We start from the raw sequence: 19,374 nt of genomic DNA, 5'->3' as shown, positions 1-19,374 counted from the left end.
GTGTCAAGGAGAGCAGCAGTGGTACTAGCTGTGGGTGGGATGAACCTAGGATGGGTATTAGAGGAAGGAGATAAAAAAAAAAAAAAAATCAGTTACAGCCCTGAAACCAGTTGTCCAGTTGTCAAGGAAGGACTGTTCATCTCATTAATATTCCTCTTCTCTGTATTTTTTTTTTTTTTTTAGGAATATGGAGCAACTGCTCCTAGAACTTTTTATGAAGAAGTAAATGTAGTTAGTGATAGATATAATCAGGACAAAGAGTGGACTCTGCCAGACATTGGGTTATGCCACCAGATCCTCTTTCAGGAATGAGGGAGATACTTGGATGCGCTGTCAGGCAGCCCTCAGCTCTCATCCCTCTTTGGGGATTGATTCAGTGAAGAGAAATCTCTCCCTCAATGGCATGTTTCCATGTGGAAGCATTCCTTAACCAATGACTGATCAATGTGGAAGCAAAAACACCTAGCCTTCTTGCTCCAACTTGAAACAATCTGAAGGAGTCATCTCAGCTTCACAGCTCCTCATGTGACTGTCCTAGGCCTCTGTTGGAGTTGCATCACAACCCAAACTTCCTTTCCTTTCCCTTCCCCAAGAGAATTCCTCTAAAAACCTCCAGCATGTGAATCTCCATTTCAGATCCTGTTCCTAGGGAACTCAATCTGCAGCACCCTCTCTCCATCATACAAAATTGCTCACAACGCCCCAAATAGGCCATGTTATTAATGACTCAGGGCCTTTGAATTCTATCAGCTTTGAATGTCTATATCTTCTCTTCTTGCAAATGCTTCTGCTCTGCTGATTGCATCAGTTTTACCAGAGACCATATGTCCTGCAAAGCCAAAAGTGTTTTCTATCCGGTCCTTTGTGGGAACATTGCCAGTCCCTGATTTAGATGATGCCCCTTCCACAGATTACCAATATTTCTACAGATGGAATGTCACAGCTCAATATTTGCTTTTTGTTTTAGTTTCTTCTACTATGAATATTTGTCTTTCAGATTCTGTATCTGAGTTAAAACGATACATCAGACAGTTCTCTTTTTCCAGGTCCGTGATAAACACTCGAACACTGAAATCACTTCTATTATAGTTTTTTTGCATAATGATAATGATTTAACACCAACTTTTAAGCTACAAAGAAAAATGCTGTCTATCTGTCTGTCTCAGTCCTCTACCTAGTGAGGTGTACTAACAGAGAGACACATGGGAAAAAATAAAATAAAATCACCAGTGTGATTGCTTTGTAGATCTATTAGCATAAACCATCTGAAGCTTGACTTTCTGTTTGCTGAACTGTTTTAGACAAGATAATTACATTAAAGTGCTTGGTATTTCCAAGTTATTGCATAATGTCCTGAGTCTTAGATGATTTAGTCTGATTGTGCTCCTGATAGCCAAATCAATGAAAATGTGATGAAACTAAAGGGGAAGATTTTCAAAGAAGTATGTGGGAGGCCTGGGCGGAACTTCCTTTTGTTCCCAACTGTGGGAAGATTTTGCTGTATCTTACCAAAGAAAGCAGCATGGGCAATGTTTTAGTGCTGCTCTTCTGGTTAGAAAAATCAGAAGATTACTCAGAACACTTAAAAAATGAAGTTTTGTAAAGATACATGTGGCTAAGAACTGAAACAGGAAACAGAAATCAGTATCTTAGGACTCTTATACTCTCTCTTTCTCATGTCATCTCTTTCTCTCATCTGCTCTCCTCTTCTCTTGAAGTTGTTGCTGTTGTTACTTGCTGTCAAGTCAGCTCTGACTCATGTCGATCTCATGTATAACATGAAACGTTGTCCAGTTCTGTGTCATCCCCATGATCTTTGACATGTTTGTGGCCATTGTTGAGGCTATTGTTTCTTTCTGACCCTCAGTTTTACTACACATGATGCCCTTCTGTAGTGATCTTCTCTTGAGATTGTAACCTGACCCTACAAATGCCAGTAAATTTCCATTAGTCCTTAAACTAGCCAAAGCCAGATTTGGCCCACCCTGCATGCACAGAAGGGCCAGCTGTGACTGCTAATCGACCTCAACAGAGGATGCAGCAACAGATGGAGCAAATTAGAAGGAAAATCATCACCCAGGCCCTAATTCCGAAGCAAGAGGGACAACAAGAACCACGTCACTTCCTGTTTCCTGGCCGTCTTCTAGAATTTTCCCTCCCCAGTATGCCTGCAAGGCCACCATCTTGCTACCCAAATCACATACGAGCCCTGCTTCCCCATAGCTCTGGGAGCCGGATCTGAGGAACTTCCTCCTGGCTCCTTGCTCTGTGCGTTGCAATAAAGTTACTGTCTCTTTCTCAAAGACCAGTGTCCAGATTATTGGCAAGTCTGAGCACGATGGACAAGGACCCACCTTCCTGGGTTCAGTAACAAGACCAGCTGGCATTCCCTTTATTCTCTGTGTATTCTTTCACTACTTTATGACATCTGTTTACTCATGGTTTCTGCTTCTTCTTTACTGTGGCTTACTGACCTACTTGTCTTCAATTCTACCTAATGGCTCTTCTCTATCCAAACTTTTCATTTCTATTTAGGCTTCTAATGGCCTGTTTTCCCCATTTTTCTCCTACAGGATTTCACCGAGAATCAGATTGGCCCAGCTAATTCTGTTGTGCTAGAACACACCTCAGGATGTTGGTTGGTTTATTAAGTGACTATTCTCATACTGGCCTGTGAAACATTGAATGTTTGCTGATTTTGTGAGTCTGTAGTCATATTGTCTTCATGAGGCTTTCCTTGAATTAGGGACTCTGGATAGTAAATTTATAAACATTGTATACCTAGAAATTGACCTGTTTAAAATTGATCTTCTGTATCAATCAGCATCTTATCCTAGGCTCCCCTAAAAGCAGAATTTGAACAACAAGCTTGCATGCAGGTAGTTTATTTGGGGAGTGACATACAGGGTGTAGGGGTGCAGGACAAGGGGAGTGACACAAAGAAGAAATGTCAATGCAAATATGTGTTATGGTGTTGGCCATTGCTATGGGTGAAAGGATGATCCATCACTGGGATCTTCTGAGTTGCTTTATGAAATATATCTCAGAACTGAGCGCACTGGTGACAAAGGGAAGAAGCATTTAGCCATCATCTCCCCCTGGTCACGGGGGGTTCTCTGGGCATTAACTTCCATTTGGGTTGCACATACATGAGGACAAAGCAGTTCTGCAGGCATCCCTTACTGTAGGCACAGAAAAGCTGAAGGTCAAGAAGTGACAGGTATGTGCACAGACCAAGATGAGGTGTTGTTTGATTGCAAATATTCAAAACTGTTCAAATGAGAATGTGACCAAGATGGTTTTGAAATGGTATAGAGGAGCTGTTCAAATCAATCGTTTAATATGTCCTATCGATGCCAACCCTTGAATATCTTTTGATTGTATCCCCTCTCTCTCTCCTTACTGCTACTACTTTAGTTAGACCTCATCAATTCCTGCCTAGAATGTTTTAATCTGCCTTCAACTTACCCAGTTCCAACCTCTTCACAATAATATCTCCAAAACAGGTAAAATTTTATTATTCCACTATTGCTATTGTTATTATTATCAATGTCATTTTGCTTATAATTCTTATAATTTTGCTAGTAATTCTTAAATTCTTAATTCTCTATCTCTTTGCAAGGGCTACAGTGAACTAGATGATGCCTTTGCCTGCTTCTTGCTCTCAGTGCCTACCACTCTTCAAGGAATCTCCTAATTTTATTTTAAAACTCAAATTAAATAACACTTCCTCTGCAAAGCCAGATCCAGCTTCTTCTGTAACTGATGAGTCCCAGTAGCACATGTCACGTTATTACAACATTATCTGTCTTCCACTAGACTATAAACTCCTATGACTACAGACCATATCTTATTTTTATATGTACCTGAAGGTCTTGGTACTATGTTTGTCTACAGTAGATGTCAATAATAATTTTTGTATGAATTAGTAAAAATCAATTAAATAGAATAATTGTTATTTTAACCCATTTATTTTTAATGTTACTCCTCATTTTCTGTACCTTGGCAATTTATACACAATTGATCTATGTGGATTCAAATGGGTATGACGACTCTGTTTTGCTTCAGAGAATACTTGAGCACTGGAGGTTGCTAGCAGTAAATGTAGTAACCTGTGCTTTCACAGCAAGAAAACAAGTATTCAAGGCACTTTGTGAGGGTGTGATGTTTAGCTGAGCTAGCTGAGTTGCATTTTAGACACCTCTAAAAACGTGCTATTTAGAAAAATGTCAATTGTTATGTGAATCTAAAAATCTAAAAATTTTATGTGACTCTTACCAACCTAAATATATTAATAAGAGATGCTTTTATATATTGTTATGTACTCAGTAATAGCTAAACTTGGTGATACCACTCTGGGTCTGTATGGGAAATTGTCTTAGAAATACCATTATGCTAATAAATAATAATCTGTTATATATGTGTGGACACTAGAAATATGAGAATAAGGATAATAGATTATGATTACTCTGAGTAGTCAATTGCTTGACAGAATACTGTTTGAATTCACCTTCACATACCGAAGGTATTTCTAATTAAAACATTTTGTTTTTCCTAAAGGGGGAAGAAAATTACTTGCTTCATCATTTGATGTACTCCACATCCCTGGAGTTGATCAAGGAACATACCTTAGAGAATACAACCAGACACCTACCTAGACTGATATCCTACCTGTATGACTTTCAGGAAGTCACTTTGCCTCTTTAAATCTTACTTTATCTGAAAAAATAGCATCTTCCTTGAATGGTATGCAGAAGGATCAGAGATAATGTATCTAAAAGTGCCTGGGCTATCAATATACTCAATAATAATATAAAGAAAAATAAGACTTTAATAAGCTATCATTATTTTTATTACTAATTACTTTTTCTATTTGTAGTGAGACTATAAGTAATGGAGGATTATTATTTGTTGGGAATATTAACAAGATAACTCAAGAATCAGTGCTTGATTGGACCAGATCAGCACATCTAGTCCCATTTATGTTGGTAATAGGTAAACCATGTAACTTTCCTTCTTTAGAACTGCAAGTCAGTGAAAGAAGTGGAAGGGGAAGGGGAAAAAGTGAATTGAAGGAGCAAATAAGAAGTATACTAATGTTCATAAATCCCTTGGGTGAATTTTTGTTCTATCTGTCTTCAAGGCCCCATGAGTCTTTGATGCTAAGTAATTTAGACAATCCAGACAATATTTTTTTTTTACTACCCCTAAAAGGTAGATGTTATTTTCTTTTCACTTGGGTCTGGTCTAGAATTATGCATAATCACAGGATCTGTCCAGCCAATCAAATAGAAGTCTTTAGAATTCAGTTAGACAGATGGGTATAGGCTACAACTGCATCTAAGGGATTATTTATGTTAATTTATGCATTAGTCTTTTCCAAGCGTACACTCAAAATATCAGAGTATTATACACAAGCTAAAATTAGATTTAGGAAAGTAAAGGCAGGGGTAGATAAGCTAAAGGGAAAGGAACTCATGAATATGCATGGATAAAATGCATACCTCTCAGAGCATTTTGTTATTTCAGTAACAGCTAAGTAGATAAGATGTGACTTTTTATTGCCTGAAAAGGAGGATGTCTTGGTCATTTGAAAGGATTGATTGGCTGAATTATGTTCACATGGAAAAAGCCTAGCCACAGTCTAGTTTAGACAATTAACAAAGTGCAGTTACATATTCTACTTTTGGTAGGCTGAGAACAGATTCCAAGATGAATCCTTGGAAATGTCACTCATATTTGAGATGTTCTAGAATGGCAACCCTTCTCAAAATTTCCTTCTGTGCTCGTAATCACATTAGGGATGCCTCCCCAAATAATTTTATAACTACATTGACCTTCAGATACTACACAACACTTGAAGTAAATTTCAGGATTTTTCCTAGAATACTGACTCTAATTTCTTTTTCCAAAGAAAAGTACATGCAAATGGCTGTTTTCTTTGAAAAATCCAGCTGGAGGCAGAGTGAGATAAAGTAATAAGAACCCAAATCTCTTATTTTATTGATCCAATTTTTTTCAATAATTACATCTTATCTCCAAAGGTACAAAGGACAACATGCGGAGTATTCAAAATCGATATAACTAAGGATATGAAAAGCAAACAGTTTGAGCTGACTTTTGTATTTTTATGAGAGGCGAAAACTTTATTAAGGCTAGCACTGATGGGAATAGGATATTAAGAACACTGCCATTCTTAGTCAGGCATCTCAGTATATCAGGAAAGATCACATCTTATTTATAAAGTGAGGTATCTATCTATATATGTATATATACTTACCTATATACACGTGTGTATGTATGTATAAACTACTGATATGTAGAATTAATAGACCATAGTACTTACAGTCCTATCATCTTTGACACTTTTTAAACCTTACTTATACTTCACTGCTCTGAAAATTAGGAGTTCAGATCATCTTGCATTTTGACTTCCAAAAGTGTTGATCAAGAATCAATCATAAACAGGATAAAGCTTCTTGAACGTGTTTGTAAAGCTGAGTAGATATACTGAAACCACTGAAATCAAATATAATAATCTAACTTGGTAGAAAAAGGAATTAATATGTATCATTTGAAGCCCTGGTGGCACAGAGGTTAAGAGTTTGACTACTAACCAAAAGATTGGCAGTTCAAATCCACAAGCTGCTCCTTGGAAACCCTATGGGGCAGTTCTACTCTGTCCTGTAGTGTCACTATGAGTTGGAATTGACTCCACAGCAATGGGTTTGTTTGTTTGTTTTTTATGTATCAGTTGGGCAATGAATGGTTAAGACATACCTCTTGGCTTTGAGTTAGACCTAATGCATTGTGTGCCGGTATCAAGATCAGAGGTGGTTACAATCTTTCAGAAAACAAAAAAAAATGGGAAAAGAAGCTAGACACTTTTACTGCAACCAAATATATGTCTTCTATGAGGCTGCAGACTGAAAGAAGGAAAGAAAAAAAAAAGGCAGAATAGTTAATAGACATGAGATGCCCCTGGCAATGGGGATGGGAGGCATCAGAATGGCCACACACTGCATTTTGGGAAAATAAAGCAATTAAAAAGAGCCCCAGTAGCACAATGATTAAGTCCTCGGCTGCTATCGGAAAGGTCAGAGATTCGAACCCCTCAGCCACTCCGCAAGAGAAAAAACCTAGGGATCTTCTTCCATAAAGATTACGGCCTAGGAAACCCTATACGACAGTCTCCTCTGTCACATTGGGTTGCTATGAGTCGGAATTGATGTGATGGCATGCGAGAACAATAAAAACAAGTAAATATATATGAAGTGATTCTAAGGTGTTAAGATAGTGGAGAGATTATGATGTCTATATAAAAGATGAATGCAGTGTCCATAAAGAACTTTACACACAATCAATGCATTCAGATACGTACTCAACAAATATTTATTTCAAATCTGCTTTATTTCAGTCTCTTTCTTAGGGACTAGTGATACTGAAGCGAACAAGATAAATTCATTTCTTACCCTCATTGAGCACACATTTTAATAGTAATGATAGAAAATATTAAAGTTGGCAAACAAAGCAAGTTATTGTAAATCTAACTACGCGTTGGAAAGAAGAAAACAAAGACCTGAGATGAAAAATAGTGGCAATAAGATCTAGGTAGGATGGTTGGGAATGGCATCTCTGAAAAGGAAGGAATTCCCAGTGAGCAATATGGTAGAGCCAGCCATTTAAAGAGAATAAGGACAGTGTTTCAAGGAAAAGGATTATAAGTGCAAAGACTCTGAGACAGTAAGAGTTTAGCTGGTTTAGTGGATACTGTAAGTACCCTGTCCAGATCTCCTTTACATGCTGGGGCACCCATCCCCTAGCTGCTATGATATTCTCTAAAAATTCACAGCAGCTCCCTTCTCTGGATAATTGCCCACGGCCAAACAGGTGTCTCAGTGGCCACTTAGTTGACCCCAGTTACTCCCATACTCAGTTTTCACTGAAAATGGACACGTACCGCAACCATACCTGATGGATGAAGGTCTAGGATAGACTACCAAAGCCAGCAGACGTTCTAGCTTAGGAGAAGGGAAATATAGAATACATGATGGAGGGAAATGATAGATTATATTAATGACCTAGAAAGAATTGTAGCAGTAGGGGCTATAGTTTGTCCCACTAATCCTCCTCGTCTAAATTTTTCCATATTGTGCTTAAAACTACAGTGCTGGAGAGGCTGTGACTGTGCTGAGTCAACTCAACATGAGAAACAAGTAGATACAAACAGTACAAGAAGTGTCTTATAGAATGAACACTTAATGTCCTACCCAGATCACCTTTACTCTCATGAGTGTAGGGCCAGTACACTCATACTCAAGGTGCTATGAGTGTTGGCTCCTAACAACTCATTAACTTCCCTGTATTTGGAGAATAGACCTCAAATAAATGGAATCAACCTTACCTGGGAGCCTCCCCACCACACATACACACCTAGTGACAGAGACATAGTCCAGGACTGACTGACTCAGGGTACAAATGCTGGACCCATGACTTTGAGGTGGGACTAACTCTGTGATGCAATTTGTACACAGTACTTTTTTATGGAATTAGACAGAAAGTAGGTTCCATCAGAGACCACACTATTGCTTAGCATTTTCCCACTGACCTATATACTTCCCTCACACCCTTCTCCAGCAAGCATGGCCTCAACACATTACTTGACTAAGAATCCTCACCTTAGCCTCAGTTTCTAGGAAACCAGACTGAAGAGAACCTAATCTAAGAACTAAGAGCAAGTATGGCTGCAGTGTTGTGTGAAGAGAAGGGGCAACATGAGATTGGAAGGAGAGCCTCATGCCATATTATTCAGGGGTAAAATAAGCCCTTTAAGTTTCATTTTTTGGTCAATGGGAAATAATGAAATGATTTTGGTGGGAAAATGGAAGTGAGTTATATTAAAAATATTACATGGCATTTTTAGTAGATAATGTATCTGAGTATGGCAAGTAGGTGAGTTTTGGAGCAAACATGTTGTAGAAGAACCATAAAAATGTTCTGAGGTTACATCCTTGATTGACTGGTATCTGTCTTTAATCTTCATCTTGCTGACTCTTGGGGAAGGAGCAAGGTGAAATCATGACTGCTAAAGTCTATAATAATGGCACTTATACCAAGTGTCTTCCAGCAAAATGTCAGGAAACAAGCTGGGATGAGGATGAGTGGTTTCAAAAACAAACATACAAAAAAAAAAAATTATATTATTTCATTAACAATAAATATGACTATATATTACCTTTTCTCCCCATCTGGATGAGCCAAATCTAGCTCACGTCTTCTTTGCGAAGCCCGTCTTGAGCCTGTGCTCGTTGTTGTTGTTAGTTGCCATTGAGTCAGTTCCAACTCTTGGTGACCTTGTGTGCAGGGCAGAACTGCTCCATAGTGTTTCCAAGCCTATGACCTTTTACAAGCAGATCACCAGGCCTGTCTTCCAAGGCAACTCTAGGTGGGTTCAATCCACCAAACTTTCAGCTAGCGAGCTCTTAGTCTTTGCATCACCCAGGGACTCCTGCACTGCAGATTGAATTACTCCTCCTCTATGTGTCCACAGCATTCGTGGGTTCATTCACTCACTTCTGCATTTATTCAGTCAATAAATATTTGTGGAGCATGTATAGAACACGCTAAAAAACTGCTCTATGTGCTGAGCTAGATTACGGGGGGAAAAAACCAAACAAAGTTTTTACTTGCATGAAGCTTACATTCTAGGGCACATCCTTCTATTGGAGAAATCTTTGCACATAATTTGCTAATTCCATGTATTTATTTTAGCATAAAGTGTCTCTTCCATAGTAACCTGAGTGCTCAATAAAGGCAGAAGCTGCTTGGATCGTTTCTGCTTTTCCAGTGCTAAGCACAATGATTCAAGGAATATAGATATAGAATAGACATGTGCTAATACGAATGGTTTACATGGATCACCAAAAAATCAATAATCCCTTATATAATCTGGTGGATTTGCAGTTGTAACATGGTTGCTCTCTCTTTGGCTCGAGATGATTCAGCATTGTCAAACTTTCATAGAACAAACTTCTCCAAAGCAATAAACCAAAGGGGAAGAAGTACAGATACAGAAAGGGACAGATTTTCTGGAGCAGATTTATGAATGTATTTAATATTAAAGGAATAATCTCCATTGTTTTGTAGCTTAAGCAGCGATAAATGGGTGTTAGGATTGATTAAATGCTTGTACTTTACTTCACTGTTTAATTTGTTTTGAATTGTTTATGGAAAGAATATGTAAAAGGAACAGAGATGCCTCTATTAAGGAGCAGCTTCAATTTCTTCTTTTGTTAGATGTACTTGCAGGTGACATATCCATACCTGCAAATATTTTTGAATTAGGTGAGTATGGTTAGCAAATCAAAATCAGAAAGTATGCGGCAATCATAGACAGTGCATGTTTCTGAGTCAGCCTGTCTGCATTTTAATTTTGGTCTCATCTTCTTCTGAACACATGGCCTTACATAATTTGCTTAAATTCTCTGATCCTTTATTTTTACATCTGCAAAATCATTGTAAAAACAAAGTGATACATACACAAACTTACATACATTCATGCCTGCCACACTCACACACATATACATATATATAATATACATTAATAATATATAGAATAGTATATATATTATGGTTAAATGAGTTAAGTCATGCAAACTTCTTAGCATCAAGTCTGACATATAGGAAGAGCTCAATGAATATCAGTATTTAAAATTACCAGTAAAATAGGATTAATTGAGTGCTTACTGTGTGGCAGGTTTTGTGCTTAGTCCTTTACATGAGTGAACATATTATATCCTCTAAAAATTCTATGTCGGTACTACCTTCATTCCCTCTTTATATATGAGCCCTAAAGAACATAAGAAACTTGCCCATAGACACACAATTTGTGTACAGTAGAGTGGCCTTGAGCCCAGACAATTTGTTTCCAAAGTCTATGCAGGTAACTATTATGAGACATCAGCATCAAAACACTTATTTCGATATGCAAATAAAAGGATGAATGTATGCATAAGTGAATGACTGCAAGAATGAATGCATGATGGACCAATTCACAAGGCACCAAATGCTTCCCATCATGATTGGAGCATTTTCTTGGTGACAGAGAGGAGACATATCTGGAGGAATTTTAACCTCACTTCAATTTTTTTGGCTGTGGACCCATTCCCCACTCTTCTCTCCTTAAATGCATCTTATGCGGTAAGGTCTTTGAAACCCAAAATTTCTTCTGGCAAAGTGTAGAAATGAGTGTATACATGTAATATGTATTCAAAACCTAAAAAGCAGTTATAATCTTTAACCTAGTAATTCCATTACTAGAAAATTTCAAGAGATGATAATAAGTAATAGGTGTAAATGGATTCAAGGAGCTCTGGTGGAGCAGTGGTTAAGTGCTAGACTGCTAACCAAAAAGCTGAAAGGTCAGCGGTTAGAACCCTCTAGCTGCTCTGCAGGAAAAAGATGTAACAATCTGCTTCCATAAAGATTACGGCCTTGGAAACCCTATGGAGCGATTCTACTCTGTCCTATAGGGTCACTATAAGTTGGAGTTGACTCGACAACGACGGGTTATGGTAAATGGGTTCAGAATAGCCAATAATTTCCAAAAAAGGGGGAATGGTTAAATATATCTCTTTCAATTTGAAAACACAAGCTATTTCCTTGCTTTTTTCTGTAGGAGACAGAAAAGAACCAGGAAGACAGAATGATGCATTGGGAGGTGCCAGAACCTGGAGAAGTTTGGATTCTATCCTCACAACCAACTGACCAGAAATCTGCCACATCTGACACCAAAATCTGTAGAGAACTGCCCTGTCTCCTAGTTGGAGAGTTGATCCACTTCACAACAATTGGTAAGTAGAGAACACCAGCATATTAAAACAAAAAACCAGAAAGGAGATTTAACATGATTTCCTTTTCTTTTCTTTGGAAGCCAACCACATCCTAACTCGCTTATTCAAATGTAGCCCATCCTTAAGTTCTATAACCAAGATGATGATATAATTTTATTATATTGGATTTAAAGGAAAAGTTTTTCATCTCTTAGTGTTAATCTTTTCTGAACCCTATATAAGCTGCTGAGTTGTGGAGTCATGGAGCAAACTATACAAGAAGCCTCTTAACTTCAGTAGATCTACAGAACAAATATTCTGATTTCATCACATATGAGAGAAAAATGGGCCTAACCTTTGACTATATTGTACCTTCAAGTGACAGATCACAGCTGTTTAGAGCAGCCTTTCAGTCAACAGGAACCTGAAATTACAGAGTTCTGGCACCAGCCACGAGTTGTGCATACTGCATTGGCTGCAACAACCATCTGCTTCATATCACTGACGGACTATTCCCTGATAAATCAAGGGTGATGAAGGAAGAATGCACTCTAAATGCCTCTCTGTCTTCCAGAGACTGGAATTTTCTTCCTTTTCTGTGCTTCCAAGTACTTCTGAGCTATGCTGCCCAAAGAGAACATGTATTTCTGGCAGACATTCGTGGAGGACTGTCAAGACTTAAAGACCCCTGAAGATTTGATTCCTAACTTTTCCAATTCTTATTGAACTAGCTATAGTCCTTTAAACATGTCATGCTCCTGCTGCTTCTTCTTGTACAAGTCCATTTGTCTGCCAGAAATACTTCCGTTTTCTGTCTATCCGAAGGTTTTCTATTATTCCTTCAATACCCATCTCAAGTATCACCTCTTTTGAGAGGTTTCCCAACCATGCAGATTCGAATAGGCACTCCTCCTTGGTGCCACTGTTGGACTTATTAACATCATTATTTTTACCATGTTCTATTATAATTGCTTATATTTGTTGTGCCAACTAGACTTGTGTGCACTATGAGTTTAGGAATCAATACATATCATATTACATCACACAGTGGGAGTTGTGACTGCCCATGCATAAACTCAGAAATTCGAATACTATTTCAATGGATATGAATATTTTCTCTTAAGATCTAGATTTTTTTAAATAACTTTTTCCCAGAAGATGTACTGCAGAACTCACTCTTTATAATTTTGCTCTCCCTGAAAGATCGATATGATTGAGCTTTTGTGATGGAGAGAATAACAACATCATGACAACCTCAGGTTTGTGATTTTTGACAGTCCTGTGACTTGGTGGTTGAATCATGGCTAGATAAATAACATTTACACATACACACACACACTTACATATACTTGCATACATGTAGATGCACAAATAATTTTTTTAAGGCTATTAAGTTAAGCAATAGACAGGTTTTAGGATGTAAACAAGATTAATCAAGGTGTCTCCCCTGAATAAATTGGATCAAAACACCTTAGAGGGTCTATGAAATTAGTCCTCACAGCAAATAATATCCATCATAGTGATAACAGCAGCTAAAAAACTCTAAATGCTCACATACGTTATTTAATTTAATTCTCATATTTCATCATAGTATCCTAGTGAGGTAGGTTATTTTATCCATTATTTTCCTCACTCTACAGATAAGAAAAATGAAGTTCTGACATGTCTTGCCACCAGTGACTGTAGAGCCAGGATTCAAATCCCAGTAGTGTGATTCTAGAATTTATGCTTGTAACCTCTCTATGCCTCTCAATATATTTAATCACTCATAAGTTTTCAGAAACTTTCGTAATAATTTTTAGATGTGTTATAAGTTGCATCAACTCTAGCTTTTCTTCCTATACCCTGTTCATAAAGAATTATACAAATATCAAGGTCAAGGAAAGATCATTCATGGACCCAGTGCAAAACACCAGTGTTAAATTCTGTTCTGTCTACTTTCCTATGCCATATGGTATTATTCATCTTTTTAATATATGTTAGTGTTAAAAGACTAATGTTTTTCTCCCAGTTTTCACAGTACTTTTTTTTAGAAATGGTATAAACATTGCTTCACCTTAAAAAAAAAAAAAAAAAAAAAAAAACTAAAATAATTAATTTCCAGAGGCACCTTGGAAGGTAGGCCTGACAATCTGCTTCTGAAAAGGTCACAATCTTGAAAACCTATGCAGCAGTTCTACTCTGCACACATGGGGTCACCACGAGTCTGAGTTGACCTGATAGCAACTAAAAACAACATCTCTATGGAGTTGCCCCACTTCTAATTCCCACATATTTGAACTTTATTTTTAGTGCCTGTCCCTGAGTGGGTGCTATGGGTTAGTTTCCTGAATCCTACAAAATACATGAAATTTTTTTCCACAAAGCCGTCTCAGAACTATCACAACACAGGCTAACTGCTTCCAGCTCCATATTCTTTTGCAATTACATTTGATTTTTTCCTGTTTGTTTGCATTTTTTCTTGGTATTTGTCATCTCAGCCAGACAATACATTCCTGGATAAAGGAGATGGAGATGAACCTTTTTTATCCCCCCATCCCTTCACCCGGTATTCCTAGTTAATAACACACTGCTGGGCATTTAAATGCACGCAGTAAGTGCTGACTGATTTGCTATCTCAAAGCAACAAAATACTTGCGCTTTTAGAAAAGTAGTTATTTAAGGTTATTGGTTTTTGGAGCTTCCAAAATACGAAAGATATAAATCTGAATTTCAACTAGAGCAATGAGATAATACTCTTGTTTCTGTACAACGGAGACAGATTCCATTCCTGAGATACTGAATCAATAAGTTATCAAGTGGTTGTTAGGGTAAAATCTGTTTCTATCCAAGATGTTATTGGTAGCTCAAAATAATGAACATATAATTCACAAATGGGGGAATAAATAAATTGAAATATATTCACACAATACAATATAATACAGCAATGAAGATGAAGGAATTAGATCTAAGTATATATAAGCATGGCTGAATCTTTAAAATATAACATTGATAAAATAAAAAAAAGCAAGCACAAATAAGGTAAGTTCTGTATCATACCATTTATATAAATTGTAAAAAATAGACTAAGATATATACTGTTTATGAAAATATGAATATGTAATAAAATCATGCATATGAAATAAAAATATTAAGACATGGATGGAATAATAAACACCAATTTCTTGATATTAATGAGGTCTAGGAAGGAAGGAAAAGAGATGAACATTATGGGGGTATTAAACTCTATTTGTAGCATGTAATTTATTTTAAAAAAATGAAGCAAATATATAAAATTCTATCTTTTGTTAAATAATTTGTTTAATTTGGATTTGAGTACATGGGCATCAATTGTTTTATTCTCTGTATTCCTGGATATTTAAAATAGTCTGTATTTGAATACGAAAAAGAATATGTATGCATAGATATTACTTAATATAATTATATATACATGTATGTATACATACATAAATTAATACAATTATACACACACACTATCAAGCTATAGTAAGAATGTAAATAATGAACAAAATTCTTGTTTTATGAACATTGGAAGCAGATCATTCCTGAAGACATGGTTCTTTAAAAAAGTACAATGCCAGAAAGTTAAAAAAGAAATGATTCAAATACTACTTTACTAAAGGAGTATAATCCCCCATGCATTTGTCAGTTTGTTGTACTGTGGGGGCTTGCGTGTTGCTGTGATGCTGGAAGCTATGCCACTGGTATTTAAATATCAACAGGGTGACCCAAGGTGGACAGGTTTCAGCTGAGTTTCCAGACTAAGACTAGGAAGAAGGACCTGGCAGTCTGCGTCTAAAAAAATTGGCCAGTGAAAACCTTATGAATAGCAGCGGGCGAGACTTCATCTCACATACTTTGGACATGTTATCAGGAGGGACCAGTCCCTGGAGAAGGATATGATGCTTGGTAAAGTAGAGGGTCAGCGAAAGACAGGAAGACCCTCAATGAGATGGATTGACATAGTGGCTGCAACAACGATCATGAGGATGGTGCAGGACTGGACAGTGTTTCATTCTTTTGTACATAGGGTTACTATGAGTCAGAACCAACTTGATGGCACCTAACGACAACAGCAAAGGAGTACAGTGGTAGAATTCATGATAACTGTTTCCTAAAGCAAATGCAGAAATTAGCAGACATTATGGTCCTATAGCATTCCAGGTACTATGTCAAATACTATGGTTCTATGGTACTAAGGTACTATGTTCCTTAAATGAATGGTAAATATTTGGTACGTATGCCCAGGAAACACAAAATGTTTATTTTCATTTCATGTATATCCTAGGTTTGTTAGTGTGCTCAACCACAGAAGTTTGACTCTTCCTGAGTAAACTGAAATGTCCCTACCAGAAATAATCTCATTATAGCTTTGTGGGAGTCCCTGGGTGGTGCAAATTGTTAAGGCACTGAGCTGCTCACCCAAAGGCTGGAGATTCAAGTTCACCCAGAGATGCCTTGGAAGAAAGGCCTGGCAATTTACTTCTGAAAAAATCAACCATTGAAAACCCTCTGGAGCACAGTTCTATTCTCACACATGTGGGGCTGCCATGAGTCAGGATCGACTTGACAGCAACTGTATTTTTTAAAAAATTTGCTGGTACTAATGATGGAAGGATAGACAGGTCTGATCTTTATCCTTAAATACTACAAAACCTCATAAGGTAATGTCTTCACCTTCATAGGGTTAATAGGCAATAATAATATACTGTAATACATCTTATAATAAGGTGAACACGAGTTATGTTTGAAAGGCTGTTCTTAGCATGTGTTTTTTTCTTTAAATCATAAGAATTGCAACCATAGGTAATTGCAAACCACCTGAAAGAACAAACAAGTGTGTGTGTGTGACATGTGCAGCTGTAAATGGGAATGTTTGCGTATAGAGCAATATCATTCTTACTGAACTATTTTTTTCCCCATGTCACTCCACGGTTAATTTAAATCTCACCAAACATTTTCAGTAAACATTTCTCATGATTACAATATTAGAAGAATTAAGGCAGTATTGATCATCAAAAAGTGTAGCTAATAAATTTCCTTCTTTTATGGCATTTCTGTTAAATACTAAATAAGTTCATCTTGCTTGCAAAACAGTAGTGACTTTTGGCCTCTAGCTTAGAGAACAATAATTGCCTCCGTTAAGAAGACGTGAGAAACTTTTCAAGTACCAATAATAAAAATACATAAACTCATTCAAATTTGGTTCAGATATTGACATGTGTCTGTGCAATTCATCCCTATTTTACTTTATAAATCATCCATACATGGTACATCCAAACTCATTATAAAAAAAAAAAAAAAAATTCAAGAAAATCATGTGCTGCCAGTGTGTTTTAGCAGTGAATTTGGGTCCTGAATTAATTTTTGACCGATAGTTTTGTGCAGGGAAAGGCTTCTGTAACCAGGCAAAGACTAGCCTATAATTTAAATCAGCATATTGATGACCTCTGTAGATGAATGTGATACGTAGTGAGCAAGAATAAAATTGTATATGCAAATAGAGTATTGCAGGTGTCACATTTCCTGATGAGAATATGTTAGACGAAAACAAGTTTGGCTACAGAGTGTTGATACACCTGTTTTGCACCAAGATTTTATATTTCTCTTACATGAAATCACTTATGGAACGAGAGAGTTCTAACCTCTGTGAGTGCCTGCGATAGATTTTAAAGAGAACTCTGGGGAAGAGAAATGGGTGTCACTAGATTCTGCCAGCTGTAGAGGGCCATGATTGAAAGAAGACAGCACTGGGTTTGTCACTAAGATTTGGCTCAGTTCCTAGTCATGTCTGAGTCATATTCAAGCCACTTTACAAGTGACTAAGCTCTTTGACCTTGATCTGAAGGTTAGGGAAAATAATAATCACCTCTTTGGACTGTAGTAAATATGAGGTGAGATCAATGGCAAAATGCTTTCTAAGCAGCAAATCATAGGAACATGTAAGATTGCAGTTAACAGTAAATCTTTAGATCTGTACCTTAAATATACATTTTACTTCCACTTTCAGAAAAATGTTTTGTTTCTACCTTTGTTGTTGTTGTTAGTTACTGGAAAGTCAGCTCTAACTCATGGCGATCTTATGTATAAAGGAATGAAACACTGTCCAGTCCAGTGCTGTCTACATGATTGTTGATATGTTTGAGTCCATTGTTATGGCTATTGTGTCAGTCCAGCTCACTGAGGATTTCCTTCTACTTTACCAAACATGATCTCCTTTCCTAGAACTGGTTTTTTCTTTTCCAGGATGGGAATATTCTTTCCCTCAGCTTCATCCATGTCAAACATTTTCATGATTCAAGACCCAAGTGTACATTTTTTCATACTCCAGGTATCTTTTTAAAGTTATTCCTAGAAGACACATATATACTCACATATGATCTTAATGCTTAGAGTTACTCAGACATTTATCTAAAGTCAATCTGCCCATTTCACCTATAAGGACTCTGAATTTCAAAGAAGATGAGTGTTTTGTCCAAAGAAAGATGGTTGCAGAACAAAGAATGGAACCCAGATAATTTGATTCTTTGCATTACCCCATAGCTACTTTCTGTTCTTGGATCTCTTCTTCCAATACTGTCACCTTAGTCCTAATAATCTGAATTTAATTATGTGCAGTTCTAAAATTACATTGATTTTATGTTCTGCATCCTACTTTGGTGAGTGGCGCCTGGGGTCTTAAAAGCTTGCAAGCGGCCTTCTAAGATGCATCAATGGGTCCCAACCACCTGTAGTAAAGGAGAATGAAGAACACCAAAGACACAAGGGAAGTATTAGCCCAAGAGACAGAAAGGGTCACATAAACCAGAGATTTCATCAGCTGAGACCAGAAGAACTAGATGGTGCCCGGCTACCACCAATGACCACCCTCACAGGGAATACAACAGAGACTCCCTGATGGAGCAGGAGAAAGGTGGGGTGCAGAACTCAAATTCTAGTAAGAAGACCAGACTTAATGGTCTGAATGAGACTGGAAGAACCCTGGAAAGCATGGCCCTCGGATTCTCTATCAGCCCCGAACTAAAACAATTTCCCAGGCCAACTCCTCAGACAGGGATTGGACTGGACTGTGGTATGTAAAGTGATACTCATGAGGAGTGTGCCTCTTAGCTCAAGTAGATACAAGAGACTAAATGGGCAGCTTCTGTCTGGAGGTGAAATGGGAAGGCAGAGAGGGTTAGGAGCTGGTTGAATGGACTTGGGGAATCAGGGTGGAAAGGAGGAGTGTGCTGTCACAGTATGGAGAGAGCAATTAGGGTCACATAAAAATGTATGTATAAATTTTTGTATGGGAGACTAACTTTAAATGTAAACTTCATTTAAAATACAATAGTAAACAAAAAATAATAATAATAAAGTTACATTGATCTTAATTTTCAGTCTATTTTGGGGGATGACAGGATTGGGCAGTACCCTTTCAAGGCTTTATCACCTGGCTGTAGTTTGCCACATTGGAAATTTATTGTGAGATATTTTAACTACTGGAAGTACTTTTTTTTTTTTATTTAAACGACTTTATTGAGGGATAATCTACGTATCATAA

This window comes from Trichechus manatus, unplaced genomic scaffold, assembly GCF_000243295.1.
Source record: "Trichechus manatus latirostris isolate Lorelei unplaced genomic scaffold, TriManLat1.0 scaffold00014, whole genome shotgun sequence".
NCBI lineage: Eukaryota > Metazoa > Chordata > Mammalia > Sirenia > Trichechidae > Trichechus > Trichechus manatus.
This window is presented reverse-complemented; position numbering follows the sequence as displayed.